At 42.7% G+C, this 16255-nt stretch overlaps 2 long non-coding RNA genes across 2 annotated transcripts in view; one reads left to right on the plus strand and one right to left on the minus strand.

Moving 5' to 3' along the window:
- Positions 1-16242, minus strand: part of LOC139077459 (uncharacterized) — a 186965-nt gene extending 170723 nt beyond the window's left edge. Inside the window, exon 1 of the long non-coding RNA XR_011530008.1 lies at positions 11340-16242. This is a non-coding gene — a long non-coding RNA (uncharacterized lncRNA). The remainder of the gene's footprint in view (positions 1-11339) is intronic.
- On the plus strand, positions 4736-14185 carry LOC139077461 (uncharacterized). Its single transcript, XR_011530010.1, has 2 exons — positions 4736-5283; positions 7977-14185. It is a non-coding gene; the product is annotated as an uncharacterized lncRNA (long non-coding RNA).
- Positions 16243-16255: the final 13 nt, after the last annotated feature.

Consider the following 16255-nt stretch of genomic DNA (forward strand, 5'->3'; position numbering starts at 1 on the left):
TATTGTACTCATTATGAATTACTCCCAAACTCTCCCTCAGGGTTTAAATCTCAGTAAACATATTTGAGTACATCAGGTATTCTACGGACTTCAACTTTGTGAAGACACCTGTCCCACAGCCTTGAGACCTGCCATACATGGACTGGTTCCCTGCACACCTGGGGCAGGCCTGCCACCCTGGATCTTCTTCACCTCATCCTGGCAGCCCTTTGTTTCTCTCTTGTGCTGGCTCTCCTGTTGCCTGGATCCCATATATTTCCCCTTGGTTTTTTCTATCTTTTCTTCTTTCCCACTGTGTCTAGTAGTATCCTGAGGAAGGAAAACATGAAAAGTAAAATATTAAAACACTAACGTTTGAAATGCCTTTAGGTGACCCTAGAATTCAGTCACCTTTTGGCTTGGTATAGAATGTTGCATTTAAAATATTTACCTTAAAGGGAAGACCAAAAATAGGCATAAGAATACTATATAAAAGAAAAAACAACAACAAATGATAAAATCACTGGTAAAGGCAAATATACAATAAAGGTAGCAGGTCAACCACCAATGAAGATAAAAATGAAGGTCAAAGACAAAAATACTAAAATTATCTATTTCCATAAGCAGAGGATAATGGATACACATGCACCAAAAAAATAGGTTAGATATGATATCAAAAACATGAAATGTGGGAGGAGGGGAGTACAAGAGTAGAGCTTTTAGCAAGAGGTCAAACTAAAGAGACCATCAACTTAAAATAAAAGCCCAGGACCAGATGGCTGCCCTGGTGAATTCTACCAAACATTCAAAGAAGACTTAATACCTACTCTTCTCAAACTCTTCCCTCTCCAAAAACTGAAGAGGAAGAGAAGCTTCCCAACTCATTCTATGAGGCCAACATTATCCTGATATCAAAACCAGACAAGGACAACACAAAGAAAGAAAGTTACAGGCCAGTATCACTGATGAACATCGATGCAAAAATCCTCAACAAAATACTAGCAAGTCAAATACAACAATACATTAAAAAGATCATACATTATTATCAAGTGAGATTTATTTATTCCAGGGATGCAGGGATGGTTCAACAACTGCAAATCAATTAGGATTCAGCACATTAACAAAATGAAGAATAAAAATCACACAATCATCTAAATAGATACAGAGAAAGCATTTGACAAAATACTCCATCCACTATGTGGAGGGCACATGCATGGAATGGCTCCACAGATGCCTGGAGAATGGGAAGGAGATGCTAAAATTCCACCCCTTCCTCTGATCCAGAGGGAGAGGTTTCCTCTTGGGTTTCTAGATTCTGTACCAAAGAGTGAATCTGAGGGCCCTTCTCTCAGGACAACTAAGGGATCCAGTCTCTCTGGGGATGGAGGGAAGACGTCCCTGAAGTAACTGATCCACTAGTTGCTCCTCTTGACCCCAGCAGCAGTCTTGGGTACCACAGGGCAACTTTCTCTCAGGCCCTGTTCTTTGCCTCACACTCAATATGTCTTGATGTCTAACTCCAGCTTTTCTGAGTTAGTCAGCCTTCACCCAGGTCAGGATCAGAAGTCCTGTTCTCCCCCTCAGAAACCTAGAGCCTCTTATCCTGAGCTTCTCACCCTGATCTTGGAACTTTCCAAAGAATAGGAGATTATCCCAGATTCCTGACTCCAGGCTGGAGTCTGGATTTTACACTTTCTTCCCCCACCTCAATTGGCCTGTCCCTTCTCAGGATCATCTAGTGAGTGCTGCTGGAGTGTTCCATGAGGGATGCAAAGTATCTGAATTTTCAGATTCTTCCTCTCAGATTCCCCCCAAAACATTTCTGACCCACCACCCCATCTCTGACAGTGAGATCCCTGAGGTGCTGGGCCGTGGCCGTCTACCCTGCGGAGATCATCCTGACTTGGCAGCATGATGGGGAGGACCAGACCCAGGACATGGAGCCTGTGGGGGATGGAACCTTCTAGAAGTGGGCGGCTGTGGTGGTGCCTTCTCGAAAATAGCAGAGATACACCTGCCTAGTGCAGCCCGAGGGGCTGTCCAAGCCTATCACCCTGAGATGGGGTTAGAACGGGGCTGAGGGGACAGAGCCTCTTCTCTGACAGCAAAGCAGGAGCCCTTCTGGAGACCTTTTAGTGGTGTCAGAGCTGAGGCCTGGAGGGCGGGGCCCCTCACCTTCCTTGTCCTCCTCAGAGCCACCTCCTCAGTCCACCATCCATCATGAGAATTGTTGCTGATCTGCTGTCCTTGGAGCAGTGGTCACTGGAGCTGCGACCTGGAGGAAGAAGAGCTCAGGTAGGGAAGGGCTGGGGGTTCATTTTCTTGCTCAGCGCAGGGGGATTTCAAGGCCCAAATAAGGAGTTTGCCTATTTCCTGTCTTTTACTGGGAGGCACCATCCACACCGCTGTATGTTTATTAAGTAATAGGAAATGGGCCAAAACGAAAAAAGAGAGAGAGAGAGGGCCTTTTACATTTAGCCAGATATTTGGCATTTCTGATGCTCTTCATCTTTTCTGAGAGTCTGAGTTTCTATCTGGTCTTATTTACCTCCAGCCTGAAGAACTTCCTCTGCCATTTCTTACAGTGCATGTCTGTTGGTTACAAACTCTTTTAATTCCCTTTTATCTGAAAATCTCTTTATTTTACCTTCATACTTGAAGGATATTTTTGCTGAATTTAGAACTCTGAGTTGACTATTATTTTTCTCTTTTAAGACATTAACAGTGTTGTTTCACTATTTTCTGGCTCTATGTTTTCTGATGAGAAGTCATCACAGGAGAGGAGGAACAGAAGTACCAAAAACTTAAAAAATATCATGGTAGACATGGTCTCTCTCATGTCAAAAACTAGAATAGACTACATGGATCACCTCTCCAATTAAAAGGCAGAAATTGTCAGAATAGATTAAGAAACAAAGCCCAAGTATATGCTCTTTACAAAAGATGCATTTTCAATACAAAGACACAGGCTGAAAGTAAGTTGGTGGGAAAAGATATGCCATGCCAACAGCAATCATAAGGAGGCTGAAGTGGCAATATTAATAACAGAAATAAAAGACATTTCAAAATAGAATACATTGCCAGAGATAAAGAGAGACACTTCATAATGACAAAGCCTAATGGAAGGGGAAGTTTAACAATTACAGATTGAAAGGAGATCAGTAGTTGCCTAGGGCTGGGGGTAGGGAGAGAGGATCAAATACAACGGGGCCTGAGGCAGCTCTTTAGGATGAGGGGACTGTTCTATATGTTCTTTGTAGTAGTAGTTGCATGACTTTAAACAATTACTGATAATCAACTAACTGTACATCTAAAACTGGTGAATTTCATTTCATGTAAAGACCTTAAGAAATAAAAATGTAGTGAGAAAGAAGGCAAGGTAAAGATACTTTTAGATAAATGAAAACAGAGAAATCATTGCTACTAGTCCTGCAATATAGTAATTTTAAAGGAACAACTCCAGGCTTAAGGGAAATGACACTAGATGATAACTCACATATGCAGAACAGAATAACTAACAACAGAGGTGTTACATAGTATTCTGTTTATGTACATTTTTGTTAATTTCTTTAAAAGACTTACGACTGTTTAAAGTAAAAAAGTACTATACTGTATTATTGGGCTAATAATGTATATTGATGTAATATATATGACAACAAAGCATAAAGGTGGTTAATGGAACTATATTGCTGCCACTTTCCTGTATTTTCCTGTCTGTAGTTCAGTTACCTTAAGTAGATTGTGAAAAGTTAAACAAGTTTCAAGTCTTACAACAGCAATAAAAAACCAATAGAAATAAAGATAGCTAAAAAGCCACTGGAAGACATAAAATCATAAACAAAAAGTATTTGCTTCAAGCAAAGGAAGGTAGGAAAGGAGGCCCAGGAATGAAAAAGAGATGAGACCACTCAAAAACAAATAGCAAAATGATAGACCCAAATCCTACCATATCAACCATCATACTAAATATAAATTGAGGAAAATTCAAAACAAGAGACTGGATAAATATCAAGACAGACTGTATGCTCTATATAATGGAAAAACTTTAAATACAAAACCAAAAATGGGTTAAAAGTTAAAGGGTGAAGGAATATGGCATGTAAATAGAAAGTGTAAGAAAACTGGAAAGTCTGTGATACTATGAAGCAAAATAGGCTTTAAGATAACGAGTATCTCTAGAGACAAAGAAGGATTTTTTATAATGATAATATCATTATCACAAGAAACAAAGTATCACAAGAAAACAAGTATCTCAAGAAAACAAAAGTAATAAATGTATAAACACCTAACTATTGAGCTTCACAAGGGATCCAGCATAAAATAGCAGACCTGAATAAGAAATAGACAAATTAGCAATTACATTTACAGATCAATACTCCTATCTCATTAATAGAAGAAGTAAACAACAAACTAGTAAGGATATAGAAGACTGAAACCGTATTGTGAGCCTACTTGACCTAATTCACGTTTTGAGTACCACATCCAGCAAGAATACAAAATTTTTTTCAAGTGTACCTGGGACATACACAAAAATAGGTGACATTCAGGCCCTAAAACAAGTCTCATTAAATTTAAAGGGATTGAAATCATAAGAGTGTCTCCTCAGACTATAAGGACGTTAAATTAGAAATCCGTAACATGAAGATATCTGGAAAATCCCCAAGTATTTGGAAATTAATCAACATACCTCAAACTTCATGATAAGTACTTCATACTTAGGATGGTTTAAGGAAGAAATCACAAGAGAAATTAGGATCCTACCTCAGCTCCCTCCCTCCTCTCCCAACTTTCCTCCACTCACAAGCCCTTCATGCTCCTCCAGTCTCCAGGATTCCATGAATCTCACGAATGGGGAGCAAGTCATGAGATACACAAACCCAGATCCCCACAATTCCTCTACAGGAAGTCCTTCCTGCAGTCTGCCCACTCCCATTCCTGCTGGAGCCTCAGTGCTTCCCCAGTAGAGCCCCAGGTCTGTGCAGAGGGTGATCTAGAACACGCTTCCTCCCTATAACCACAGGGCTCACTCCCTCACCTCCTTCAGGACTTAGCTCAAATGTCACCTCTCAGGAAAGCCTCCCCTGAGAATAATATTTAAAATTACAACCGGTTCCCTCATCTTCCCTACTCTGTTCTTTTCAGCATGTAAGCTCCATGAGGGCAGGGATTTTGCCTGAGTTGATGTGATATATCCCAAAGGACCTAGGATAGTGCCTGGCACAGAGCAGATACTCTAAGTGTTTGTTAATGAATGAAGAAGCGTGGGGACCAGATCTCCTCAAAGCTGAGATGGACACAGGAGAGGTGAGTGCTTCCCTGGGAAGTGATTGGGGGAGGGGGTGTCTCTTTCAGTTGGGAGGGGGAGGAGCTGCTCACTAGCTCATCCCAGGCCAGAGCCAAGCAGACAGAAGGCCACACAGAGCCCCTCTGCACTTCCCATGCATCCAAAAGCACAAGGCCAAGGACTAAGCCAGACCACCAGCTGCCTCTGCAGACCGTTGCACTCAGGAGGGGCACCCAGCCAGGTCGTGGGGTTTTAGAAAGTGCAGTCCTCCCGGTGAGTAAACTTAAGTCCAGAATGCCCTGATTCTGCCCAGCAGGAAGGCGTGGCTCAGCTGCAGCCTGTGGTACCCTGGGGAGCCCTACCCTGACCTGCAACCCCAAAGCCTGAGGTGATTTGTCATGTCCAGAAATTAGTTTTCAGTCCAGGATCACAAGACCTTTAATTTGGGGGTTTGAAGGTGGCAGGGAGTGAGGTGTGAGAGACCGAGACAGCAGGTCCCTGTCTGCTCTGGTCCAGGAAGGGGAAGAAGAGGCAGGACGCTGGGTCCTGTGCTCTAGGGGATGGGGAGGAGGGAGGTGCTGCCCTCCAGGCTCCAAGAGGGTGAATGGTCTGACACCTGGACAAAAGGGTCCAACTTTGGCATCCTTGGGTATGATGTTTGGACAATGTGGGTTCTGGAGGCCTGGCAAGAGGTAAGGGACACATAGGGGTTCAGGAGGAAATGTCAGGCAGAAGCCTGGGCTCCAACTGGTCCGTCATCTCCTTGTAGCCCACTGTAGTCTCCAGGCTTCACCCCAAGTCTGCCCTCCACGCTCCAAGAACATCTCCACAGCTTCCCGCAGCTGGAAAGCTCCCTGTCCGAGGACCCCGGCCCATTCTTCTTGGAGCAGTGATTCCTGCTGTCTTAGCAAATAAAGAGAAGGTGTCAAGGTAGCTGAGGGCTGTGAAATGGGAATGGACTTGGATGCAGCTGTAAAGTAATTGTGCAGGAAGCTGGACCCTGGAAACCCCGGAATCAAGGCCAGGACTGTCCTCTCCAGAGTGGCACAGGACTTGCCCTCGCCTCTTCTCAGTTCCTTGATTCACCCTGTCATCCCAGCATAAAGGGTTGGGGTTGAGGGGAAGATCTTGCTCTGGAAGAGGGGAAACCCCATAATCAACTCCCCTCTCCTTTTCTTTTCTCTTTCTTCTGTGTTTGAGTTATACCACACCTGTAAGTATGGAAAAATGCCTAAACCTAAGTGTAGCTACTGAACAGTTACAGAGCTGACAACTGTGTAATTACCATCCAGGTGAAAATAGAGACCTCAGTGCCCCAGCCAGGAGTCTCCCTGCCTCTCCCCACACAGAACCCATCCCGCCCTGCACAGGTGTTCACTAGGCTGACTGCTTCCTCTGCCCCTTTCCTTCCTGGTTCCTCCCCTTCCACTGCCGTTGGCCTCATCCCCCTAATGTCACTGTTTCCTCTCTCTCCTCACTCCTTCAGGTGCTTCCTTATCTTCTTAGGCCATTATCCTAGGGATCTCTTCCTCCTAGTCCCCCTCTTTCACCCCATCCGAGGGATGGAGAACCCAGAATTGATTCCCTGGAGGAGGAGAGTTCACCCTGGAAGCAGCAGCAGGAACAAGTGACATGATCTCCAGGGTTCAAGGCCTCATCCAGGAGACTGAGGGCACCCAGTATGTTTGTGGGCTCCACCCCAACCTGGAACTAGCTGGTACAGCCTGGAGATCTTGCTGCTACCTGAGGACAAAGTCCATGGTCATTCAGGGGGAGGGAAGCGTCTATGTCAGCATGTATTTTGGGAAACAATTCCGACTTTGAACCTGACACTGGATGGGGGCTCCCCCTTGTGTGCACAGCCTTGTCCTGCTGCTGGGAGCCCAGGAAGACCCTGGGGAGGTCCTGGGGAAGAGGCCAAAGGGGAGTTCTGGTCTTCTGTCCTCAGTCCTGTGGCCACACGAGGGCGCCACTGCTCTGCTCTCTCCTATTCCCACAGCCAGGGCAGAGGATGGGCTGTGGTCTGATCAGGCAGAGGTGGCTGACTTGGAGGATGGACATCAATGGGGGATGAAGATGCCTTCTGAGCAGCCCTGGGCTCAGGCTTGGGGGTGGGGCAGGGATTGGAGGAGAGGGGAGCTCTGGAGCCCTGCCCTGCGTCTGAGGCTCCCATCTCTTCTCCCACAACCCCTCTCTCCAGCCCCTTGATGACAACACTCTGCAAAACTGAAAAGTAGATCATGTTTTTCTTCCACTCCCTATTCCTTTTCTGAGGTCTACTTTCAAAAATAATCTCTTTTAGAATACGTAGCTTGAAATTTACAGAAAAGTTGCAAAGTTAGTACACAGTTCCTGTATGTCAAACAGTCAGTTCCCCTGATATTAACGTGTATATCACTATCGTATATTTGTCACAGCTAATGAAGCAATACTGATATTAAACTCCATCCTTGGCGCCGGCTCGTGGCCGCGTGGTTAAGTTCACGCGCTCCGCTTCCAAGGCCCAGGGCTTCCCCGGTTGGGATCCTGGGCGCAGATGTGGCACCGCTCATCAGGCCATACTGAGGCGACATCCCACGTGCCACAATTAGAAGGACCCACAACTAAAAAAATACAGCTATTTACTGGCTGGCTTCGGGGAGAAAAAGGAAAAATAAAATTTTTAAACTCCATACTTTATTTGGATTTCATTACTTTCTCTTTTCTGTTCCAGGATCCCATCCATGATACCACCTTAAGTGCCAATCACATCTCCTTCAGGCTCCTCTGGCTGTGACAGTTTCTCACACTCCTTGTTTGTGATGACCTTGACATTTTTGAGGAGCGCTCCTCAGCTATACTGTAGACTGTCTCTCAGTTTGATTTTGGTTGACCGGGGCTCTGGGGTTTTTGGGAAGAAGACAACAGAGGTGAGGTGCCATTCTCAACACAACATATCAAGGGTATATAATACCCACTTGATTGATCACTGATGGTGTTAACCTTCACCACCTGGCTGAGGTCGTGTTTCTCCCTGTGAATTCCTTTTTCTTTTTCCCCTCCCTTTCTATACAGTGGTCTTTAGAAGGAAGTCAGTCACTATATGTAGCCCACACTTAAGGGGTGTTCCTCTATAAACATTGCATGCAGATTTTTATGCAAATGTGGGTTTTCAAAGGAGTAGGTGAATACCTAGGAGAGTGATCAGGCTGCGTGGTAAGTCGATGTTTCGCTCTATAAGAAACTGCTGAATACCTTCCATGGCGGCTGTGCGGCTTTGTGTCCCGCCCACAGTACATGAGGGCTCCTGCCGCTCCACATCCGGGTTAGCCCTTGGCATCAGCAGTTTTTGGATTCAGGATGTTCTAATAGGTGTGTAATGGTTATCTCTGTTGTTTTTATTTGCATTTCCCTAAGGACATATGATGTTGAGCATCTTTTCATATGCTTATTAGCCATTCATGTATCTTCTTTGGGAAGGTGTCTGTTCTGACTTTTGCTCATATGTAATTATTTGGTTTCTTATTGTTGAGTTCTAAGGGTTCTATATATATTGTAAAACAAGACCCTTATCAGATATGTGATTTGCAGATATTTTCTCCCAGTCTGTCACCTGAGCCCTTTTACTGACATAACAGTATACATTAATGCATACATACATTTTTCTGGGAATAGAAATGAGAAATTGCTGACTGTGATGATTTCTGGGTAGAGGACTTGGGTGAATGGGAGATGGGGAATGGAGGAAGTGACTTATGTATTTTTGTATATTCTTGAGTACCATTTGAATTCTCTCGTGTGTGCATAATGTTTTCAAAAGTAAATTACATTAAAATTCCTTAAACTTGTAAAACACTTGACAGATTGATGTGGATTAAGGCTGCCCCAGCTAGAGAAGCCCAAGGTGACCTGGCCTACATGCCAAACTATATGACCCGGTGGATTTTTTTTATGGTATGAATTAGGGCTGCCCCAGGGAGAGAAGCCCAGGGCATCCTCACCTACATGCCAATCTATATGGCCAGATTCGTATCTAAAAGTTATATGACCGCACAATAACCAGACCCCATCTGCACTGAAATCATTTAATGACTTTTTACATCATCTTTTCTTTTTCCAGTAAAAATAAGTCATGTACCCACCCATGCCTTATAAAATTAGCCCTAACCCTCAACTCAGGGCAGCAGCAGGAGCTCTGACTGCCCATGGGTCCTGTCCCCATGCTATTCCACACTATTCTCTAAATAAAAAGAACACCACCGCCAGACCTTGAGAGTCCAAGAAATCCTTCTTTCGACTCCTCGGCTCACCGACCCCGCCTCAAGATCACCCTCAGATCGTGATTTAAGACTCCGATTCTGATCCTGTACTTGAGGATCTTTTCACTTAACTATTTTGCCTTAGAATTTCCATTTCTGAAAAAGGTGGGCTAGATTATATGGACCAATCCTCCCACTGAAAATAGCTAAAAATGCCAAGTAAACTACAAAACTATCTTCTTAAAAGCATCAAAGAGCTGACAAGATGCTAATAAACGACCACACCCCAAAAAGAAGGGAAGGAGGATCCTGCTTGGCCTCCACAGAGAACAGCGTCCTGAGAGATGGAGAAAAGGCTCTGTGAGCTCATTGCCCAGACACGGAGCCCAGCACTTCCAGCTCTGAGCCCCGAGCTCTGGCTTTTCCTACCCATCTGGATCCCTTTTAAAATTTAAACAAAGCTTTTATATTCTGATTATGATGTATATGTATTATGTATAATATATCTGATATAATGTATATTCACCATAGGAACATTATAAAATGTTAAAAATTATAAGTGATAAAGTAATAATAACTATACTCCTCACACTTGGAGATATTCTGTTGCAGTTTCTCCTGGTCTATTATGTATCCTCCTGCTGCTGCCCCAGTGCTGGAACTCTCTCTCTAAATTGATGAGCACAGAGCTCAGTGATCCACAGCCCTGCTCTCTCCAGATGCCATTCCCTGAGGCAGTTCACTCTCACACCTCCTGAGGGGTCCATTTCTCACTTTCTCCTCCCTCCTCAATCGCCCCCCTCCCTCCCCACTCCCCACTCTCAGGCAATGAGCTTATTTCTTTTTTCACTCAGAGAAAAGAAGGACTAGGTGAGAACTGCGCCATCATCCCCCCACACTCCACATCTGTACCTGTATCCTCTGCCTTCACAGCAGTGATGATGGATGGTCCTGCTCCTGTAAGGCCACCTCTCAGCTGGGGCACAGGATCAGGTCCCCTCCCTCCCCTGCATCAACCTCCTGCTCTCTACTGGCTCCTTCATTCCTGCATACAAACGTGCTGTAATAGCTCCCATTTTAAAAGAAAAGAAAGCAAGAAACTAAACAAATCAAAACTAAATCCTCCCACAAAAATCCCCCTCTCAATCCCATGTCTCCTTCCAGCCACTCCCCCATTTCTAGGATGCTCCTGGGAGGATGATTCCAGAGTCTATTCTCTCACCCACCATGTTGTCTTTTTATTTTTATTAAACATCCATTTGCACAGAGTTTAAAAGGTCCAGTGCTTCCACAAGGCTTGTTAGGAAGACAGATGCCCCACTCCCCTGCCCTTTTCCTGAATCTCACAGACAACTTGTTTCAGTTCTTTTTGCTGATTCTCTGATTGTTACTTCTATGCCTTTAAACAGAATACTTCCAATACTCCTTCTGTGTTATTCAGTTTTATTCATCGTCTTTAGTAAACTGGCTTTTCTTTCACACACCGCCATCCACCCAATGTAATTACTTTACAGTTTTGATTAGCTCAATGTGCCGTGTTTGCATTATGACCACGTAAACACTAGTGACGACTGAGCATTTTGTAGACTATGATTACTTTTCCTGTCTTGAATCAACTTTTTATGTTCCCTAGAGTTAAGAGATACCTTGTTTCCTGATTTGCTTAGTTTCTGTATTCATTACTAAATGATTCCACTACTCTCTCCAGAGTCTAAATGTCCATGAATATATTCAAGCACCCCTGACAATCCACCAACTTCCTCTTTGTGAACACACCTGTCCCACAGCCCTCAGCCCTGCCCCACGTGGACTGGTTCTCTGCACACCTGGGGCAGGACTGACATCCTGGATCTCCTTCTCCTTTTGTCTCTCCTTTGTCCTAGCTCCCCTGTTGCCTGCATCTGACTTTTCTCCCTTTTTTCGTTTTCTCCATCATTGTTCCCCACATTGCCTAGCAGTATCGTGAGGAAGGGAATGTGGAAAGTAAAATATTGAAACCCTAAACATCTGAATTACGTTTAGGCTGCCCCAGCCCTTACTCACATCTTGACTTGGTATAGAACTCCGCCTTGGAATATGTTTTCCTTGGAATCTGGAAGGCATTGCTGCAGTGTCTGCTAGCCTCCAGCCCTGTGTTTGTTGCCTCTTAAAGTTTTCAAGGACTTGCTTTTCCATCTTCTCTCAGAAATTCCATTGTGTTTGTCACGGTGTGGGTCCGTTTTCATCTAGTGTAGTGAGAACTTGGTTAGGACATTCAAAATGTAAATTTTTGTCTGTAAACTCTGAGAAATTTTCTCAATTTTTTCTTATTACTTCCTACTCTCCATTCTTTTTGAAACTGGTATTACTAACGTGTTGGAATCCCTCGACTGATAGATTAATATTCTTCTAGGTCTTGTCTCCTACTTGCCGTGACTTTTCCATCTGTACTACCTCATGGGAGTATGACTTTAATCTCCCAGTTCCGCTATTGAGTTATTCATTTCTATGATCATATTTTTAATTTTCAAGAGCTCTTTCTTGCTCTATGACTGTATATAATTTTATATAATTCTTTCTTGTTTCATATACCATGTATCTTTTCCATCTTTTAGATATTATTGATAGTAGTGGTAGGGAACCGGTCAGTTCTTCTGGTTCTCTGCTTTCAGGTCATCATGAACGTTTTCCTCACAGCACTTGCTCAGTAGTGATTTCATTTATCTTTGTCATTTCTGCTAAATGTCCATTTCGCTCAGGACAATGCCAGAGTCATATCACAAGGGTCTTCTTTTGCTCTTCACTGTATCTCGAGAGTCTAGCTGATCCTGATTCACTGGAGGCCTTGAAATATACACTGGTTGATGGACTTTACCCTGTCTTGGGCAGTTAAGTCACATTGCCCCTTGAATATCCTCCTAGCTCTGAGTCTGGCAGCCCATCACAGAGTATTCTGGAACACTGCAACAATTCACTTGCATGGAGTGCAGAGTCATATCCACCACCTGAGGGACAGGGAACCAATGGGAGACAAGTCAACAAGGCCTCTAAGAGAAAGTCCCTGGGTTCAACCTTCAGTCTATCACCTCCTAAACCTCTTGGAGTCTCCCTTTCCCTGTTCATACAAAGGGATCACATGTTGGGAGCCTCATGGGTTTGCTTTGAGGATTAAATTTGACCTTCTATGTATATCATATGGCATTAATCCCTGAGACATATTAAGTGTTCTTCTAGTCATAATTACCATCATTATAGTGATCATAGCATTTAGGTAAATTTCATTCTTTGCTTTTATAAACCATAATCAAGAAACATCCTTGAATATATACTTTTAAGAACATGTGTGATTATCTTCTTAGAATAAATTTTTAAAAGAGAAATTTCTGTGTCAAAATGTAAGCACATTTAAATTGCTGAGACATTTTTCAAAAGCATCCTTTAGAGATTTTGCACCAGTTTTCAACCCCATCAATCTTTATGACAGTGTATTCTCCCTGCCCTCTGGTTGATACTCTCATCACTTACTTTCATCTTTGCCAAGCTGGTAGATTGTAATTTTGATTCCCATTTCTTATTCTGCATTCTCTTTGTTTGCCATTTATTTATTTAATATATTTGTTTGATATTGTCATTTCTTCTTTTCCAAATTGTTTTCTAATATTCTTTAATTAGTTTTTGATTGAGTTGTAGTTATTTTAAAATATTGAATTTACAAATAAAAAGGAGCCCCAGCATCAGGAACTGGTCTGACACTTACAGCAAGGCCTCAGTGTGGGCAGAAGGCAGCCTGATACTCACAGCTGGACCAGTTATTCTCCTGTTGGACACAGGTCATCTCACAGAACATCAACATTAGACAAGGACACTCTGAGAACAGGTAAAAGTGAGACAAAATGAGACCACTACAGCACTTTGTCTCAGCACCGACAAAAACAAGGCACTGTGCAACTCACAAAATACCAAACATCTCCCCGTGCTGGCTCATATGGGCGACTGCTGCTTCTTTCCAGTCACAGCTTTATCCTTGCTCTAGTCGGCCCTGTCAGCAGATAACATTTATTGAGATGCCCAATCATAGAATTGGCCCCACTTCCAGACAACACCCAACCTAGAGTGAGCCTCTGTTTCTATAGACCCTCCCCCAAATCACCCAACCAAAGCCCAAATCCTATATAGATTCTAACTCCTTCACACTGACATGCCCACTGGTCCCTGATGCTGTGTGCTCTCCCTCACAGCAACAAGTAATAAACCCAACTTGGCTGCCCACAGATGTGCTCCTGGTGGTCTTTGGTTGAAGAACATTGAGGCATGTTATTACCCCTTTGTCTGTCAAAATTTTTTACTTGTATTTGATTATGGGCATGTGTTCATATGTTGTGAGTGTGTGGTTGACAGAGAGTTGTTTTATGTTTTTCTCTATGGTTTTTCATCTTTGGGTCATGCTTAGAGAATTCTCTATTCCACAACTGTAAAAACTTAATGTATATTTTCCTCCAGGAGAGCGGTCCAAGGGTGAACGGAAATGGAACTGTTTGAACTTTGGGGGAAATTATGGAAAGGAGCAATATGTGAAGAATTCTAAGGTGGTGGCATTCTAAGGTTTACATCTTCTGCTCTATAATTTTACAAGTATGTACAGGGCCTACAAGGTAGTCAATATACGTTGTGTTCAATAAATCTTTTCTCTGGGGCTAAGTGAAAACATACGTGCCTGCTTATTTACCAGGTTAATGAAAACACCACCAAGAGTCCCAATGTAATATACACAAGGATTAGCTCCAGTGACGGGCATCTTTGAATACTTATGACATGGATTTGATAAATCATATTTTGGTTAATGTCTATATGCTCTATTTTTAAAATACAAATTAATTCAAGTTCTTGGGCTTGCTGTATTTTAAGGATATGTCTAAGACCCACATGGACAAATCCATGACCCCCACATGAAGATAATTTTAATAGACATCAACCTCTGAGTCACACAGTATCTCTGTTGGGGGAGGAGACTGAAAACTAAGAACATTCTAGATACACACTGTCCAATATGGTAGCTACTGGCTACATATGGTTATTTAAATTTAAAGTAAATAAAACTAAAATTTCAACTGCTCAGCACAGTAGCCATATTTCAAGTGCTCAATAGCCACATGTTGCTTCTGATTTCCATATTAGACAGTGTAGATAGAGAACAATTCCCTCATCACAGAACATTCTATTGGACGGTACTGCTCTTCATACTTTGTAGGCCTCAAGTCAGATGCATGAGACCCAGGTAAAAGGAAAGGCCCAATATCATTTCTCTTAGAGATATGTCAGATTTCTGTCTGAGATATGAATACATCCTAAGCTGATATACAGCAAAACCAACATAGGTCATCAGTGGGTCTGGTGTCTTCAGGCACAAATTGTTTCTAGTTCCAAAGGGAAACACCTGTCCCTCCACCTCACTTCCCAGACTGAGGACACATTCTGGCATCCAATTTCTAGAGGGTGAGTTCTCTTCTAGCAGAGACTGGGGACAATGCTCTAAGCTAAATTTTGGGAGGTGGGGAGTCCAACTCAGTGAGAGGGATTCTGGGAAATGAAGGGGAGGCAAAGGTGGGGACCCACCGGGAGACTCTCCCTGGTTTATTTAGAACAGCAGTTCTCCAAGTGTGGTCTGTGGAACATTTGCAGTCCCCGAGATCCTTTCATGGATCCATGAGTCAAAACTCTTCATGTTATTACTAGACATCATTCGCCTTCTCACTATGTTGACATTTGCTGAGGTAAAACTCAGTAAGAATGGAGGCCATGGTGCCAAACTGCAATAGTAGTTACCTCCACCACCTCTTACTTGCAGAAAAAACAAAACACTTTCACTTTAAAATGCCCTGAAGCAGTAAAAATTATCTTTACCAAATCATTATCCTTAAATCCACATTTTAAAAATATCTTATATGATGATGTGGGAAGTACACATAAAGCCTGTCTGCTACATTCCAACATACTATGTCCCGAGGAGAATAATTTGAGTGAATTCAGCTAGCCTCTTTTCTATCGAATACCAGTTTCACTTGAAAGAATGAATGACAGAAACTATGATTAGTCTTGATTATTTGTCATACACTTTTCAAAATGAATGTGAGCTTCTCCCTTCAAGAAAATCCACTGACAGTACTTATTGCCTTGATCAAAAGGAAGCTCTCAAGAGAAAACCAGAATTTTGGAAAACTTGTGTCCACCAAGTAAGCTGGACAGCTTCCCAGTACTGACAGACTTTCCCGGTGAGATCTGTGGTAATATTAACAAATGTGATATTTTGATAATTTCTAGCTAAATGCATCAATAAGAGAAGATCTATATAACTAGGGAAACAATACATTACTTTAAATCATACATTAGAATAAGAGCCATTCAGTATGTAAAATAGGCCTGTGGATTTTAATGTAACAGAATAGGAAATATTCAATGATACTGTTTCAGGTTCCACTGCAAATAACCATTGAGAAACTACCACTGGTGTAGTTTTATTTTAGTATCAGAGTGGAATATTCACAATTATCTGAAAAAGTTATTAAAAGTACTACTCCTACACATTTGTGTGAGGCTGTACTTTTTTTTCATATACTTCAACCAAAATAGCAGATTAAATGCAGAGCAAATATGAAGATCCAGTGGTCTTCTAATGAGACAGACAAGAAAGAGACTTGCAAAAATGTAAGATGTAAAAAGATCCACTCTTCTCATTACCTTGTCTATTTTGGGAAATAGCTACTTTTCATAAAAACTT

The sequence above is a fragment of the Equus przewalskii genome, chromosome 19 (assembly GCF_037783145.1).
Source record: "Equus przewalskii isolate Varuska chromosome 19, EquPr2, whole genome shotgun sequence".
Taxonomy (NCBI): Eukaryota; Metazoa; Chordata; class Mammalia; order Perissodactyla; family Equidae; genus Equus; species Equus przewalskii.